The sequence below is a fragment of the Haemorhous mexicanus genome, chromosome 32 (genome assembly GCF_027477595.1).
Source record: "Haemorhous mexicanus isolate bHaeMex1 chromosome 32, bHaeMex1.pri, whole genome shotgun sequence".
Classification (NCBI taxonomy): Eukaryota; Metazoa; Chordata; class Aves; order Passeriformes; family Fringillidae; genus Haemorhous; species Haemorhous mexicanus.
The window spans coordinates 310,391-327,183 of record NC_082372.1 but is presented as its reverse complement, the minus strand read 5'-3'; the positions used below and the strand labels follow the sequence as shown (position 1 = coordinate 327,183).

Here is a 16,793-nt window from a genome sequence, read left to right as displayed (position 1 = left end):
CCCCCGCGGGAATGGAAGCGGCCGGGCCCGGAGGCCGCCCCCCCCCCCGCATTCCCCCGTGGCTCCCAATAACATTCCAATGCACCTTTACTAATCCATCCCAGTGCCCCCTCAATTCCCTCCTAGTACCCCCCAGTGCCCACCAGTAACTACCCAGTAACTTCCCAGTCCCCACCCACTTTCTCCCAGTCCATCCCAGTGCCCTTCCAGTTACTCCCAGTCTCCTCGCAGTGCCCACAAATTACCACGCAGTAACTTCCCAGTATGTTTAAGTCCCTCCCAGTCCTATCCAGTCCACACAAACCAATTCCCAGTCTCTGCCAGTCATATCCCAGTGCTCCCAGTATCCCCTCTAGTCTCTTACAGTTTCTCTCAGTCCATCCCAGTCTCCTTCCAGTAGCTCCCAGTATATTCCAGTCCCCTCCAGTGCCCACAACCCCCTTCCCAGTCCATCCCAGTTGCCACCAGTGCCTCCCAATGCCCCCCAGTATCTTCCCAGTTTACAGAACTGTTCCCTTCCCAGAACACCCTGTTCATCCCAGTCCATCCCAGTGCTCACAGTCCATTCCAGTCCCCACCAATCCCTCCCAGTTCTCCAGTTCTTCCCCAGTGTTTTCCAGTCCCTCTCAGTTCCCTCCCAGTACCCTCCACTGCTCCCAGTTTCTCTAAATCCCTTCCAGTATCTCCCAGTGCCTCCCAGTCCTCCCCAATCTCAGTCCTTTGAAGTACAAATAAATCCCCTCCCAGTTTGTCCTAGTGCTCCCAGTTTCCCCTCCTAGTTTGTCCCAGTTCTCCCAGTTTCCCCTCTCATACCCTCCCAGTTCCCTTCCAGTTCCTTCCAGTCTCCTAATGGCTCCCAGGACCCCCCAGTGTCCACCAGTAACTTCCCAGTTCCTCCCAGTACATCCCAGTCCCATCCAGTGCCCACAAACCCCTTCTCAGTATATTCCAGTTGCCATCAGTCCCTCCCATCCATATCCCAGTCCCTTCCAGTTAGTCCCAGTAGCTGCCCAGAAGCTTCCCAGTCCATCCCAGTTCCCTGTCCCAGCATGGGCAGCTAAGCTCCACCCCCTAGACTCCACCTGGCACCAGCAGTGGGAGGAGAAACTCAGGCAGTACTGGGAGGCCGTGGATACCTTACTGGGGGTACCGGTTTGTACTGATTTTTACTGGGGGGGAGGGGGGGAACAGACAGACTGGGAGGAGATTAAAGGATTTTAAAAAGGGATAAATAGGGGTTGAAGGGTGATTTGTATACTGGTTTATACTGGTTTTGGACTGGGATGGACTGGAAGGGACTGGGAGGTCACTGGGATGATACTATTCCATACTGGGAGGTGTCTGGTTTATACTGGGGGGTGGGTGGGTCAGTGCTTTGAACTGGGGGGTTACTGGGAGGGACTGGGATGAACTGGGAGGGTAACTGGGCCATACTGGGAGGTCAGTGGGAGTTACTGGGTTGAACTGGGAAATCCCTGCGGTGTTACTGGGCTGCACTGGGAGGGGATTGGGAGGGCACTGGGATTTACTTGGTCTATACTGGTTTATACTGGTTTGGACCTGGCATGGTCCAGCAGGGGCTGCCCCATGCCCAGGTGTTGCCCTTAATGGTACTAGATGTTACTGGGATGAAATTGGGATTTACCGGGGCTATACTGGTTTGAACTGGTATTTACCTGCCCCACAGGGGGTGCCACCCGCCCAGGTGCTGTCCCTGATCAGCATCATCCTGGTGGCCAATCCCATTGTGGACACCTGCTGGAACCTGTGTGGACTGGGAGCACTGGGAGGGGGACTGGTGTGTATTGGTTTATACTGGTTTATACTGGAAGGGCACTGGTTTGAACTGGGAAGGGTTTAAAGGGGGTAAAAAAGGGTTAAAAGGGAGTTTGGGGTTACTGGTTTATACTGGAAGGGCACTGGAAAGGGTTAAAAGCAGACTGGGAGGGACTGGGAGAGCCCTTACCAGTCTGTACTGGTTCATACTGGTCTATACTGGCCTATGCCAGTCTATACTGGTTGATAGTGGTTGATGCTGGTTCATACAGGTCCATACTCATTTTAGACTTCTGGGTGAACTGGTGTTTTTCAGGGAGTGAACCCCAAATCTGTACCATAGGCACGGGGAACAAAGACACACAGAGCTCCTTGCTTGCTCCAAAGAAGAGAATTTATTGTAACGAACCGAGCCTTTTTGTACTCAAAACTTCACCAAAACTTTACCCAAACAAGCCCGCATTGGCTCCCTGCCACTGCAGTGTCGCTGTTGGTGTGTCCCTTGACCCAATCAGCTCTCAGATCATGTGGTGTCCACGCGTCTCCCCAGCCAATCACTGCCTCACACACAAGGTGACCACTAATCCATTCTCTGGCCATCCAGCCCACAGCTGAACCCTTCCCAGAGTGCCTTTTGGTGATCGGAAGTGAACAGAAGAGAACAGGATTTAACAAAGGTGAAAAAGGTCCTTATTCTGTAAGGCTTTTCTTATTTCCCACAGTTTTGGAACCCAATGGAACAAGGGCTCTACTGTGACTCAGAGAAGCCTCATTGAACCAAAGATACCATAGTGAGAAGGTTTGGAACCTCATGGATCCAGGACTCCAGTATGATACAGTGGGGCCTCATGGAGCTCAGGAGACCCTAGTGAGGGATTGGAACCTCATGAAAGCAAGGCTCTGATGTGATCTAGCTGGACCTCACGGCATGCAGATGGCCACTTCAGTTGATGGTACTCATGTGAAAAAGGCATGCAGCATGGAACCCAAGAGACCCGAGTGAGCTTATGGAGCCTCATTAAACCACAGTTCCAATGTGTCACAGCAGGGCTTCATGGAACGCAGGAGAGCATCATGAGGTTATTGAACCCAATGGAAACAGGGCTCTAATGAGACTTAGTGGAGCCTCATGGAACCCAAGAGACCCTCATGGAACCAAGGCTGCAGTATGTCACAGAGGGACCTCATGGAACCCAGGAGAGCATTGTGAGGCTATGGAACAATATGGCACCAAGGTTCTACTATGGCTTGACAGGACCTCATGGAAGCAAGGACAATTGCGAGCCTATGGGACTTAGCGCTGCAGGTGGATTTTCTGTTTCCTCCTGGGATGCTGGTGGAAAATAAAGCCTGAGGCAGCCTCCCATGTGTCTGGCTGTATCATCAGTGTGGGGGAAATTTGTCAACCCTGGCCCTACTGCTGCTCCTGGCTGGGCTTGAAGATACTGGGACATGGGTGTGAGGGGAGTCTTGATGTTCCTCCTCCTTGAGGCAGAGTGGGAATTTTCCAGAGTGGAAATCCATTTTAAATTAGGTGAAATGTGCATCTTTGAGTTAAGTCTGTAGCTTGCTGTTTAGTCTGACTGCCTGTACTTGTGAAGGGCCTGAGCTTGGAGGGACCGCTTCAGCTGAAGGACAAGAGATAAGGGGGGAGGGGAGAGGGGGGAGCAGACAGAGCAGGGCAACCTGACCCAGGAGTTGTTTCTGATAAAGAAGAATTAGTGGCAAATGTCACACGAAATCAGTAGAATGAATATGTATGAACCTATTGTGAAATTGCATGCATATGTATTTGAGAGGGAAAAAAATGGGATCTGGAGTTCCCAGAGGTAGGCATGTCATTTTAGGGGAACGATTCCCACATGCGTCCAGCGCGTAATAAACATACCAGCTTTACAACTTTCAGAAAAGTTGTGGAGTTTGTTTCCGCAAATCACCCTTCTCCCCCAAACTGTGCGCAACTTTTGGGGCACTTTGAAAATATCCTAGAGGTGAAGTTGGGCTGGCTTGGGGAGGGTGGTGGGACAATTTGGGTGGATTTTTGGAGTGTCCCGGTGTCCCCCCCCCAGCCCAAATCTGGCTCCTGCTCTGGCCCCCTCTCACCCACCCTCACTAGTCCCTGCCATGCCCCCCAAATGCCACTTTGACAGAGCATGAGGGACCTGCCCTTGCCACCATGCTGGGCCCCTCTCAGCAGCTGCCAGAGGGGGCAGGGGTGAAGGTAGGGCGGCCATGCTGGAGTGCCAATGGTGCCACTGTCATCACACACCTGAGCACTCACTGGAGGGGTTACATGCCCAGAGTATGGCACGGACAGGCACAGGCATGGGAAAGAAAGGCTGATGGCACTGTCTGCATGCTGTCCCTGCAGCCTCCCCAGGCTGCTGAGGGGGCAGGAGTGCCCAGCCCCTGCCTCACCTTTCCCTGTGCTTCAGGAAATAGGGCTCAGGCTGGTGAATGGCAGCACCATGTGAGAGGAGAGAGTGGAGTTTCAGGTGCTTGGGACCCGGGGAACTCCCTGTGCCTCCCAATGGGACCTTGTGCATACCCATGTTCTCTGGGGCCACCTCAACTACGGGTTTGCCCTTCCATTTGTGAATTTTTCAAGAGGAACCAGCTGTGTCTGGAGGCACTTGTTCCACTGGGATGGGACTGAAGCCCACCTGAAGCAGTGGCCAATGACTGCCTTGGGGCCCTCACCCTGCTCCCATGGGAATGCTGCTGCTGTCCTTTGCTCAGGTGAGTGTTGGCAGAACTCCAGCCCATCCGCGGTGGTGCCCAGGTGCCCCCAGCAGCAGCAGCCAGGGCCGCCCCAGTGCTCCCCAGGCCCTGCCATCTGTGTCCCTGTGCCTGGTGGTCAGTGGGAGCTGGTGCAATAGGCACGTGGAGATCCTGCAGTGGGGCAGAGTCCTGGATGCACAGAGGGACGTGCAGGGGCCAGTGTGGTGTGCCAGCAGCTGTGGGGTGAGAGGAAGAGACATCTGACATTCCCCGAAACTTCAGCGGGGCTGGGACCTGTGGGGCTATAAGGGGTCCCTGAGCAGCAGCACCTCCCTGCCTGAGTGGGCATTGTCTGCAGAGTTCGTGGAGAATGTAGGAGTCACTTGTTGTGTTATACCATTTATCATGTTTCACTTCTGGGGTTTGGTGGGGTTTTTCACTTGTTTATTTTGGTTTTGTTTGTGTTGTTTTATTGGGTTTTTTTGGGGTGGCTATTTTTGTTGTTATCATTTTTAATTAAGATACTTTCTTTTTTATAATTAACAGAAATCCTTCCATGCCTGTTAATAGCCAGATCTAGGGTGAAAGGAGGGGGAAGTTGGTGTAAAGGAGCTGTAACATCACTACAGAAGTCAATGAAGAAGTCTCACATCACAGAAAGTGAGGCATGTCCCAGGTGGCCACTGAGACAAAGGGCCGGGAGGTGGAGGGGATGGGCAGAGTTGTCCATCCCGTGATGGGCCTCGAGGAACTGTTTTTCCATTGGTAATGGTCTCATTAGGATACCATGGATCAGTGTCAGCTGCACAATATTGTTATCACCTCTTTAAAGTGGGCATTGGAATCTTTATCTCCCGTCCTTAAACTTCTTTAATTAGCTGTACAGGCGATGAAGATTTGACAAAGGGGCTGGAAAGGTAACAACTCATTAGGCCTTTCTTCATTTTAATGAGCCCTGGAGTGTATTTGGTGTTGAGTCCAGGATCCTCAGATCCTGAGAGGAGATAGCAGCAGTCCCTCAAGAAATCCAAGTCAGAAGAAAAACGCAGTGTCTTGGAGCATGAAGAGTTGCCACTCAAAGCCCTTCCCTATGAAGTCTCCCCAGAGCCTTATTTGTAGTATGGTCCACAAGGGTCCCAGGATGAGGGAAGAGACGAGAAAGTTGACTCCATGTATCAGAAAGCTTGATTTATTATTTTATGCTAGATAATATATTAAAACTATACTAAAAAGAATAGAGAGAAAGGATTTCATCAGAAGGCTAAGCTAAGAATAGAAAAGGAATGAATAACAAAGGTTTGTCTTGGACCGAGACAGTCTGGACAGGTGAACTGTGATTGGGTGTTAATTCCAAACAACCAGATGAGACCAATCACAGATTCCCCCTGTTGCATTCCACAGCAGCAGATAAGAATTGTTTACAGTTTGTTCCTGAGGCCTCTCAGCTTCTCAGGAGGGAAAAATCCTAAGGAAAGGATTTTTCCTAAAACATGTTGGTGACAGCCTTATTAGAACCAGTGATTGGAGGCTGTGATTACAGCCAGCAGAGGCTCTGGGCAGGTGGCTCTCGTGCTGAGCAAACCCTTGGTTTGGTGGAGCAGAAGGGCCAAGTTTTGAATCCTGGTCCCTGGGACAAGAGATCCTCTCTCTCCCAGAGCCCAGGGTTCTCCCTGGAGGCAGCCTGGGCTATGATGGTCAATACCCAGGGAAGGTCAGCAGTGTCACAGTGCCCAGTGTCCCCAGGGCTGCAAGGACGCAGCGCTAGTGCCACGAGGACAACCTCTCTCCTCACAGACCTCGCTGGTGCACATGACTGCCATGGCCAAGGGGACCAAGAGCTCAGGCACTTGCAGGCATGAAATAAATAGGGCAGGAGATCTTTCTCACAAATGCATGTTGGGAATCTGTATAAATGGTTCCCTGGTCTCCCTTCAGTAAGTCTACTCCTCTTTTCAGAGCATATATTTCACAACTTTGGGCTGACCAGTTTGGGGGTAGTTTCCAATTTTCAAAATTTTGTAAAGTTTCTCCATCTATGATGGCATAACCTGAAGCCCTTTTTCCATCTACTACCCTCGAAGAGCCATCTATGAACAAGATTCTTCCAGTTGCTAGAGGCTAATCTTCTAAATCATCTCTTACTTTTGTTTGGAGGTTAACCAATTCAAGGCAATCATGTTCTAAATTCTCTATAGGCTCTCCCATTAGGAATTGTGCTAAATTAAGGGCATTTGATATGATGAATTCTAAGTCATCTGTGTTCATTAGTATGATTTCATATTTTAATGTTCTTGCATTGGTTAGCCACTGCTGAGCCCTCTGACTCAGCACTGTTTTAAGATCGTGAGGAGTATGTACTTTAATTTTTCCTTGTACGGTCAATTTTTGGGTCTCCTTTATCAGGATAGCAGTCGCTGCTACTGCTTGTATACAAACTGGCCAGCCTGTAGCCACTGGATCTAACAATTTGGAGATGTAAGCCATGGGTTTCCTGCAGCCTCCCCACTCTTGAGTTAGTACGCCGTAGGCTATACCCCCTTCAGCACTCACAAATGGGTCAAAGCCCTTCCTGAGGTCTGGTAAGCTTAGAACCAGGGCAGAAGACAACTTGTCTTTTAGGCTCTCCAGTTGTTGGTCTTCTTCTGCTGTCCAATTTATGAGATCTGGAGCTACTAATTTATTGTATAAAAATGTTACATTTTGCATATATTGATCCAACCATAACTTGCAATATCCAAACAGGCCCAGGAGTTTTCTCACATCTCTTTTGGTTTTGGAGCTGGGAGAGATAAAATACCTGAAATTCTGTCAGGGCTTAACTTCTTATATCCCTCTCCTATTATGTGCCCAAGGTATGTTACTTCTGATTGCACGAACTGTAGCTTTTCTTGGGAAACCTTTAGTCCTTTCTCCCCCAGAAAATTCAGAAGCTTAATGCTAGTTGTTCTGACCTGATCTTTTCCCTTCCCTGACACCATCAGGTCATCAACATGCTGCAGGATCTGTACTTCCTCTTTGGGAGCAAACTGTTCTAACAAACCCTCCAGGGCTTGTCCAAAGAGGTTGGGGGATTCAGTGAACCCTTGTGATAATTGGGTTCATCTTAGCTGTTGTCTCCTTTTTGTACTTGGGTCCTCCCATTCAAAGGCAAACCAATCCCTACATGCCAGAGGACATGCCCAGAAAGTGTCCTTCAAATCTGTAGCAGTGAACCAAGCATGTTCTCTTGGAATTCGGCTTAGAAGACTGTATGGGTTGGGCACAACTAGATGTCTAGCAATGGTCCTTTTGTTGACCTCCCTCAGATCTTGTACCAGTCTATATTTCCCTTCAGCTTTCTTAACTGCCAGTATAGGGGTATTGTGCGGTGACATACAGGGTTCCAAAATTCCTTCTTGCAGCAGTTGTTCAATAACTGTGGCAAGCCCCTTCTTTCCTTCTAGGGAAATTGGATACTGTTTAACCCATAGGGGTGAAGTATCATCTTGCATTTTTATTGCTATCTGTTGAATGTCCAGTAAGCCCTGCTGTCCCACTTCAGCCCACACCTCAGGGTTTCTCTCTGTGACATCCCCTTGGGATAACAAATAACTTCATTATTTGTTCCACTATCCTCCCTTCTCTTGGGACAATCCCAACCCCCAAATGAACCTGCAGATCTCTTCCTAACAAACTTTTTTCTAGTTTAGGCAGGTAAATAAAATTAGCTTTATGCTGTATTGAGTTTCTGATCATTTTTACATCTTCAATCACTGAGGCTCTAAATGGTTTCTCTTCAGCCCCTAATACTTCACAAAATTTTCTCCCAATTACCATACCTTCTGGTGCTTTGTTGAGACAGGACTTATCTGCTCCTGTATCAACCAAAAATTCAAATTCTTCATTTAGGGGTCCCACTTCAAAGTTTACCAAGGGCTCATCTAGATGTTGCATTGAGTCCCCTAAAGTATAGAGCCTTTAACATCCCTAACCGTCACCTCTAAGAATCTTCTCCAAGACTTCTTATTCTCTGGTTATTGTCTCATCAATACTGAGCTTTTTACAAACCCTCCTAACATGTCCGGTCTCTCCACAATAATAGCAGCGCCTTTCGCTCAAAGGGACTTGAGGTCTCTCCATTCCTCTAGTATGCCTCCTCCTGGTGACGGGCCCACCCATTCTTTTGTTACCTTGGATCATGGGATAGAGTTGCTGGCCCCCACACTAGCTACAGAAACCATGATCCTAGCCTTGGCCTTTGCTCTTTCTTCTTCCCTCCTTAAATACACCTTCAATGCTTCTCTCAGTAACGCATTAATGTCCTTCTCTTGCCAATCTTCAATCTTTTCCAGTTTTCTCCGTATATCAGGCCAAGATTTGGTTACAAATTGGACCTTTAGCAGCACTTGACCTTTTGGGCTGTCTGGGTCTATTTTGGAGTACAATTGGAAGCTCCGCTTAGGCGATTAAGCCAAGTAGCGGGAGTTTCATCCTTCTCTTGTGCACCCTCGAATGCCAGTTTGGTATTAGTTCCCTTGGGAACTGACTCTTTGATCCCCCAAATTATCAAAGACCTGTATTCCATCATGGCCTTCCTCCCTTCCTCCTGATTAGGGTTCCAACTGGGATCTGTTAGTGGCAATTTCTGTTCACCTGATGGCACTTGGGGTCCTGGACAGTTATCTTTCTCCCAGATTCTTATGCCAGCAGGTCTAATCATCTGGACCTCTCTGGGGAAAATAATATAATAAAAATGGAATTCATCTCCCCCCCTAAGAATTGATCCACTTGATTGGCCATGCCCACTGGGTCCTCAACTAAATTCCTTAACTCCTTCTTGAATCCTCTCACCTCAGAAGCGGTTAAAGGAACATTCACAAAACCAACACCTCCCGCTGCTCCTCCCATAGGAACTGTCCTGAGGGGAAAAAGTCTCTCTACCTTGGAGGTCCTGGATTGGGTACTGCAGTATGGCCCACCCACAGACCCAGTACTACTCATTTGAGAGATATTTGCATTACCCTGGACTTTCTGTAGGTCAATAGCTGTATTTGGTGACAAGAGTTTATCAGGTAAGGAGGCATCAGGAAGTTGTGTCCCAACTAGGAGGAGGTAAAGGGACAGCAATAGGAGGGGGAGAAGAGCCTGAGTGCAGGTTAAGCAGAGCTGGAGAAGGGGTGGAGAGTGCAACAGGTGGAGTAGGCACTCGTGGTGGTGCAGAAGCAACTGGAGGAGCCGAAGAGGGTGGTGAGGGAGTGGTCACCAGAGGAGATACCAGGTCTGCATTAGAGGAAGCCAAAGAGATAGAAGAAGGAATTAGTGGAGGCGGTAATGAGATGGCAGCTGGGGGAAAAGCTGAATCTGTCATTTGAGGTGCCCAAGAAAGAGGATGATAAGGTGGAGGGGCATCAGGAGGCAAATAATCCAGGGGGTTCCATCTTTTACCAATCCCTCTAACTCCAGCATCCCCTGCTTCATTCCCCTCTTTCTTCCTCTGCACCTTACAAATTCACACACCTTCATCCCCAATAGCACTGTTTAACCAGCAAGCTACATGTAATAATTGCTTGGGATTGGTATCCTCTTGAGCTGTCAGATAGTGACTCAGTTGTTAACACATCCACTTGTCCTTTGTCTCACACCAAGGCCATCCTCCTTGCACCTCTAATTCTGGCCAGACTTCTACACAGTAGTGGATCATCTTAACCTTATCTAATCCTTCCGTGGCCTCTATAGAATCCCATCTCTCTAGCAGTCCACCTAAGGGACTGTGGGGGGCTATATTCTTCAATCTCTTGCCTCTCTTCTTACTATTACATCCTCCCATTTTTTTGGGTCTCAACAGAAAAAATCACAAAGGTGCCTCTGCTCAAAAAAATGTACTGACAGGTAATCTCAGGAAAAATCCTATTTGAGGAGTTTCAGCCTCCTCCACCGATCGTCAGATTTGCCTGACCCCTCAGGACTTTACACGAAAACAACTGCCTGATCTCTAGTCTGCCTAACTTCCCCAATGCTAGGACTTCTGTATCAGAACTTAAAAACATGAAACCCCGGCTCTTATGCTGGGATTCGTGCCTGACTCCCTTGGTCAGGAAAAAGAGCTGCCTGATTTCTAGTTTGCCTAACTTCCCCACATGTTAGGACTTACCTATCAGGACTGAAAAACAAGCCCCGGCCTCTTTCGCCAGGATTCGTGCCTGACCCCTCTGTCAGGACTTGATTTGCCTGCATGACTTGTGAGCTTGCCCAAATCCTTCTTGGGACTTGCGATTTGCCTGACTTCCCCCTGTGAGGACTTTTGGGTTTCGTGCCAATCACACACACTACTTCCTCCACATGCCTGGAGGAGGGGCCCTCTTTACCCTTTTGGAGGCAACTCACTCATGCTGATTCCATTCGCTTCCCTCCGTTCCCGGCCGGCCCGGCCCCCTCTCAGGAGTCTGGAACCACAGTACTAGGGGGTCCTCACTTGCTCCGAGGGTCCGAGCTGCCAGCCCTCGTCTCACTCACGCACTCTTGCTCGCCCCCTACTCCCACGACTGGATACCAGTTTGGCACTCCTCCACATCACTGGTCACAAGCTGATCTTCTCTGGTCCTGAATAGCCAGCTGTCCCGGAGGTCCAAGATGGCCAGTCCTGCTGTCCTTTTCGGGAGTGGCTATCCCGGATGAATCCCCAGCTGAAATAAATAGGGCAGAAGATCTTTCTCCTTTTTAATGCCTTTATTAAAAGTGATCAGCTAAGGTGGGGAGAACCGATGGGTCCACGCTCATGCTGCTGCTGCTCCCAGAAGTGGCATGGAGAGGGAGGAGTAGGAAAAGTTCAGCTTTGTCCACTAGTCCATGGTCAGAGCTGGGAGTTTTGTCCTCATGAGAGCACCAGAAATTCCCTTACTTTTTAGGTTTGACATTCAGGGTCCTCCTTCCAGCCGATGTCCTCTCAGGTTAGGGTGAGAGTTAAAAAGGTCTTAGCAGACTCCGGACTCCGTTCCTCACATCCAGACATCACTTTGATCTCTTAATTCTTTGTTGGCTCATTGTTTTTAGGGGTCTCTTGCTAGGTTTGGTGGGGGGCTTCCCCATTGCATGCTGGCTCTGAGGTCATTTGCACGGCAACTCCGATGTCCTCTCCTTTCACTGTCTGGGTGCCATCTCCTAGGAAGCAGCAGGGCGGTGCCTGGCAAAGGGAGCCGGCCAGTGGCTGCCCCTGCGGGACACAGCGACCCAGGCCATGTCCCTGTAGGGCTCTCCTGCCACGGCCGGAGCTTGCGCTGACGGGGGTGCCCTGCCGCTCCCGGGGCGGGCCCCCATGGGGTTCCCCCAGCACGGCTGGAGCTCGCGCTGAGGCGGCGGGGGGGAAGGGGGGGGGGGGGCGCCCCACCGCTCCCGGGGTGGGCCCCCGCTCCTGGGACGCTCCCGGGTCACTCTGGTAGGGTTCCCCTGGCACAGATGGAGCCCGTGCTGACGGGGGGACGCCCCACCACTCCCGGGGATGGCACGCACTCCTGGGACACTCCCGGGGCACCCCCACCCACTGCACGGGGGCCTGGAAGGCAGCGGCGGGCTGGCTCGGGGCGCTATTAAGAACAGGCCATTAAAAGGAAACTATAAACAACAGGATATTACAACATGAAATTATTAACAATAAATATTTAGAACGCCAACTTGACAGCAATTGGTTTAACTTGTGAACTTTGAAACTTTTAAAAATATGGACAACTTTTTACTCATAACAGGCAGGTTCAAAGGGGTCCTTGCCTGCCCAGAGGGTCTTGGGAAAGGACCCTCTGGGCTGGCAAGGATAGGGAGTCCTCCTTCCTCATCCTCTTTCAAGCACTAAGCTCAGTCCTGTTGGCTCCTTAACCCCTGACCGAGCTTTGGCTTCCCTTGCCCCACCTGTGGCCTTTCTGATCCGTTGTAATTCTGCCCAGGCCAGCAGTGCCATGAAATGAGTCTCTTCCTTCCATGAGCTCAGCTGGCCTTCTACTCCTCACACTGTCATCCAAGAAGATCCCACCATGAGGCGGAGATTTTTTACACGGAGGGTGGTGAAAGCAAGGAACAGGCTGTTCAGGGAGGTGTTGGATGCGTCATCCTTGCGAAGATCCAGAGCCAAGATGGATGGGGCTTTGATCCCCTAGCTCTGGTTGAAGATGTCCCTGTCCATGAGTTGCCTCAGGTAATTTTTCCCCTCTTGTGGAAACTGTATTGTCCTGGATCTGAGCTGGGATTCCTCCTAGGATTCTCCTGAAGTCTTCTGATCTCTCATTTTGGGACCTGAATTCATAACCACAGGCCCGCAATCTTCCAGGGAATGTATTTGTTATAAATGATCAGCAAGAAATCCGAATTAATAAATGTGAAAAATTTTATTTTTGAGACCAAAATATGGTCCTCAAAAACCACAGTCAGAGACAGTGTTGAGCCTGGGATCGGCGCTGACTGAACCTAGATCCAACCTCTATCGCATCAGATCCCGTCTGTTTATGCATGCTGTTTCCAGCAAGGCTATTTTATACAGTTTTTTATGCCTGAGGCAGAGGTGCCCCAATTTCTTTTGTAACCTTGCATATGTATGAGAGTTTCTTTCACTGTGCAGGGCTGGACAATTGCTGTTTCCTGAGTAGTGGCAGGTGCTGATCATGTCAGGGGAAGTCATATATTCAGATGTATATCTTGATTGATGGTATCTGTCAAGCGATGATCACCCTTGGGTGTTTCCTGATGGCCCCAGAGGAAGCCCATGATGGTGCTGGCCATGTTTCTATTCATTGGTAAACAGAGCATTGTTCTCCTGCTGCCTTCAGGAGTTTTGGAATTCCAGAGTAGTTAAAGGAGGGAAGGGTATAGGGAAAGAGTGGGGGAAGGGGTGGGAAAGAGAGAGGAGCCCTCCGGAGTCAGAGATCAGTCCTCATAGAGGTAGTGATCAATGCTCAATTTATTTCAAATCTAAGGGTACATTTATATGTTAATACAGGGTTCTGCAATGTGAGAATGCATAAAACTGGTTACAAAGTATTATGTATAAGACAAAAGAGCTAACATATCTTTGGTCACGTAGCATAGCTTGGCAAAACTGTTAGCAGAACATTCTGCCCCATATCTTCTCTTCACATCCTTAGAACATCCTGCTTCACATCCCTCTTCTTGGGGTACATCTTGGCAAAACTTCTTTATATTGCTTGTTCAAGGGCAGCATGTCTCTGCTATCAAGCACGTATGCAGGGTTGTGCAGCTTGCTTCGATCCAGTGTGTGCCAAAAATGCTCTCAACAAGTAGTTACCTGTCCCTGGGCTACTTGTGGTCAGAGACTCGTTGGATTTTACAATTTTTATAACATACATTCTCTCCTTAAGCATGAATTACTTTATAACATATATTACAGTATCCAATGTGATTTTCTCCTTTGGGGGTAAGTTTTTGCACTGGAATCTACCCAAGACTCCTCCCAGGTATGTCCCAGAGTCTTTACACCTCCTGGAGGAAACTGAGATGCCGGGAAGCAGCCCCAGAATCCTCCAGGGAATAGTCACAAGATATTTTGGCTCATTTGGAAGCATTTCTCTACACTAGGATGCACTGGAGGGTCCTCCTGGCATCTGCCAGTCTCTTTTCCTCCCAGGTTTAGGCACTTGATATCCCAGGTAGAAGCCCCAGGCTTCTCCAAGGTAGGGACGTGAGGTAATTGTACTTTTTTCATGGATCTTCTGTGATCTACCTGACACTGTTCCAAGGAATCTCACAGAGTCTTGACCTCCAGGAGAGAAGGTTCTCCACTTCAGGAGAACAAATCCTGTCTGTCCAGCCACAGGAAAGCTGTCCAAAGGGATTTTGTGGCAGGAAAGAGGAAGCTGAGCAGAACCTTTAACGCCGGCCCTTTTCCCTGGGAAACAAAAGCCACCCATCCTGAATCCTGGTGTCAGTTTGCAGGAGGTACTTGGCACTGTCAAACTAGCCTGACCTGGCACTGGTGCCAGCTTGGCTCTGGGATGCATCCGGCGCAATGCGGAATTTCAGGAGCCAGCCGGCCGCTGCGGGACATTGGCCCCTGAAAACAAATGCCAGCCTTTTTTCCAGGGAAACAAAAGTCACACACCCTGCTTCCTGGTGTCACTTTGCAGGAGGTAGTTGGCACTGTCAAACCAGCCTAACATGCCACTGGTGCCAGCTTGGTTCTGGGAGGTATCTTGCGCAATGCCAAATTTCAGGGGCCAGCAGGCCACTCTGCAACTTAGGCCCTACAGCACAAACGCCGCCCATTTCCCTGACAAAAAAAAGTCACCAGCTCAGGTTCGTTGTGGCAGGTGGCAGGAGCAATTTGGAACTTTCAAACCAGCCCAAGTTTGAAGTGGGGCCAGTTGAGTTGGGGAGGCATGCGGCGCAATGGCGAATTTTGGGTGCCAGCCGGTTGCTCCGGTTCACAGGCCCTGGAACACAAACCACGGTCCTTTTTCCTTTTCCCTGGGAAACAAGACTCACATCCCTGGTACCTGCAGTCAGTTTGCAAGACGTACTTGGCACTGTCCAATCAGCCTGACTTGGCACTAGTGCCAGCTTGGGTCTGGGAGGCATCTTGCGAAATGCCGAATTTCAGGACACAGCTGGCCACTCAGGGACGCTGGCCAATGAACACCATCGCCGGCCCTTTTCCCAGGTGAGCAAAACTCACCAGCTCCGGTTCATGATGGCAGGTGGCAGGAGACACTTGGTACTCTCAAAGTAGCCCAAGTTGCAAGGGGTGCCAGCTTGGGTCTGGGAGGCATCCTGCGCAATGTGGAATTTTGGGTGCAAGACGGCCGCTTGGGGCCACAGGCCCTGGAACACCAACGCTGGCCCTTTTCCCTGGAAAACAAAAGTCACCCACCCTGGTTCCTGGTGTCAGTTTAGAGGCAGTAATTGGCACTGTCAAACCATCCTGACTTGGCACTGGTGACAGCTTGGCTCTGGGAGGCATTCTGCGCAAAGCCAAATTTTAGGAGGCAGCCGGCCACTCAGAGCCACAGGCTATGGAACATTATTTCCGGCCCTTTTCCCTGAGAAAGAAAAGTCACCCTCCCTGTATCCTGGCGTCAGTTTGCAGGAGATAGTTGGCACAGTGAAACCAGCTTGATTTGGCACTGCCAGCTTGGGTCTGGGAGGCATCCTGCGCAATGCCGAATTTCTGGAGCTGGCCGGAAGCTCCGGAACACAGGCCCCTGAAAAGCAACTCCTGCCCTTTTTCCAGGTAAGCAAAACTAAGCCGCTCAGGTTCATGATGGCAGGCTGCAGGAGGTACTTGGCACTCTCAAACCATCCTGAACTGGCACTGGTGCCAACTTATGTCTGGGAGGCATCCTTTGCAGTGCCGAATTTCAGGAGCCAGCCGGCCACTCTGGGCCACAGGCCCTGGAACACCAACGTCGGTCCTTTTCCCTAGGAAACAGAAGTCACCCTCCGTGATTCCTGGTGTCAGTTTGCAGGAGGTACTTGGCACTGTCAAACCAGCCTGACTTGCCACTGGTGCCAGCTTGGCTCTGGGAGGCATCCTGCGCAAAGCTAAATTTCAGAAGCTAACAGGCAACTCCGTGCCACATGTTGTGGAGCATAAACGCCGGCCCTTTTTCCTGGGAAACAAGTCACGAATCTGGGAAACCAAATTCACACACCCTGAATCCTGGCGTCAGTGTGCAGGGGGTACATGGCAATCTCAAACCAACCTGACGTGGCACTGGTGCCAGCTTGGGTCTGAGAAGCATCATGCGCAATGCCGAATTTCAGGAGCAAGCCCACCACTCTGGACCACAAGCTCCCGAACACCAACGCCGGCCCTTTTTCCTGGGAAACAAGTCACGAATCCAGATTGCTGGTGTCAGATTGCAAGATGTACTTGGTACTCTCAAACCAGCCTGACTTGGTGCTGGTGCCAACTTATGTCTGGGAGGCATCCTTTGCAGTGCCAAATTTCAGGAGCCAGCCGGCTGCTCTGGGCCACAAGCCCTGGAACGCCAACGCTGGCCCTTTTCCCTGGGAAACAAAAGTCACCCACCCTGATTCCTGGTGTCAGTTTGCAGGAGGTACTTGGCCCTGTGAAACCAGCCTGAGCACCACTGGTGCCAGCTTGTGTCTGGGAGGCATCTTGTGCAATGCGGAATTTTAGGAGCCAGCCGGCTGCTCTGGGCCACTGGCCAGGGAGCACCTACGACGGCTGTTTTCCCAGGTAAGCAAAACCCACCAGCTCTGATTCATGATGGCAGGTGTCAGGAGCCACTTGTCAGTCTCAAACCAGCCTGAGTTTGAAGTGGTGCCAGCTTGAGTCTGGGAGGCATCCTGTGCGA

At 50.2% G+C, this 16,793-nt stretch overlaps 1 long non-coding RNA gene across 3 annotated transcripts; it reads left to right on the top strand.

The window, feature by feature from the left end:
- The first annotated feature begins 39 nt into the window (after positions 1-39).
- On the top strand, positions 40-3,686 carry LOC132340619 (uncharacterized). Of its 3 annotated transcripts, none has more exons than XR_009489923.1 (3): positions 40-1,146; positions 1,688-1,798; positions 2,499-3,686. It is a non-coding gene; the product is annotated as an uncharacterized LOC132340619 (long non-coding RNA). The 3 variants fall into 3 exon arrangements; XR_009489922.1 differs by having other exon boundaries at positions 2,093-3,686; XR_009489924.1 differs by having other exon boundaries at positions 40-1,152; positions 2,093-3,686.
- Positions 3,687-16,793: the final 13,107 nt, after the last annotated feature.